Raw genomic sequence first — 905 nt, forward strand, 5'->3', positions numbered from 1 at the left:
GAGCAGCATGAGGCCTGAGAACCAGAGCAGCGTGTCCTAGTTCCTCCACCTGGGGCTCCCCATCCCACCAGGACAGCAGGGCATGTTCTTCACCCTGTTCTGGGCATGTACCTGACCACGGTGCTGGGCAACCTGCTCATCATCCTGCTCATCAGGCTGGACTCTCGCCTGCACACGCCCATGTACTTCTTCCTCAGCCACTTGGCCTTCTCTGACATTTCTCTCTCCTCTGTCACTGTCCCTAAGATGCTCAGGAACATGCAGATTTGGCAACAATCCATCTCCTACGGGGGATGTATTTCTCAGTTGTATTTTTATAAACATTTTTCTTGTCTTGACAATTTTCTTCTGGCTGTGATGGCATATGACCGGTACACGGCCATCTGTCACCCTCTACACTACACCACCATTATGAGGGAGGGGCTGTGTGTGCTGCTGGTGCCTGGGTCCTGGATTCTCTCCTGTGGCCAATCCCCGTTGCACACCCTCCTCTTGGTCCGACTGTCGTTTTGTGCTGACAATGCCATCACCCACTTCTTCTGTGACCTCCTTGTGCTCCTGAAACTGAGCTGTTCGGACACCTTCCTCAATGAGGTAGTCATATTCACCAAGGGAGGAATGATTTTCTGTTTTTGTTTTGGTGTTATTTCATGCTCATATATCCGATAGGGACCATCATCCTGAGGGTGCTCTCCACTAAGAGACTCCTTAAAGCCTTTTCTTCCTGTGGCTCCCATCTCTCTGTGGTGTCTTTATACTATGGGACAGCTGCAGGTGTTTACTTTTTCTCCTCATCGTGGGGTTCCAAAGACATAATTGCTTCAGTCATGTATACAGTAGTTACCCCCATGCTGAACCCCTTCATCTACAGCCTGAGGAACAGAGATATCAAACAGGCCTTAGAG

At 50.1% G+C, this 905-nt stretch overlaps 1 pseudogene; it reads left to right on the forward strand.

Moving 5' to 3' along the window:
* The first annotated feature begins 7 nt into the window (after positions 1–7).
* The window catches only part of LOC102253106, a 3,172-nt pseudogene continuing 2,274 nt past the window's right edge, over positions 8–905 (forward strand).

The sequence above is a fragment of the Myotis brandtii genome, unplaced genomic scaffold, assembly GCF_000412655.1.
Source record: "Myotis brandtii unplaced genomic scaffold, ASM41265v1 scaffold3720, whole genome shotgun sequence".
NCBI lineage: Eukaryota > Metazoa > Chordata > Mammalia > Chiroptera > Vespertilionidae > Myotis > Myotis brandtii.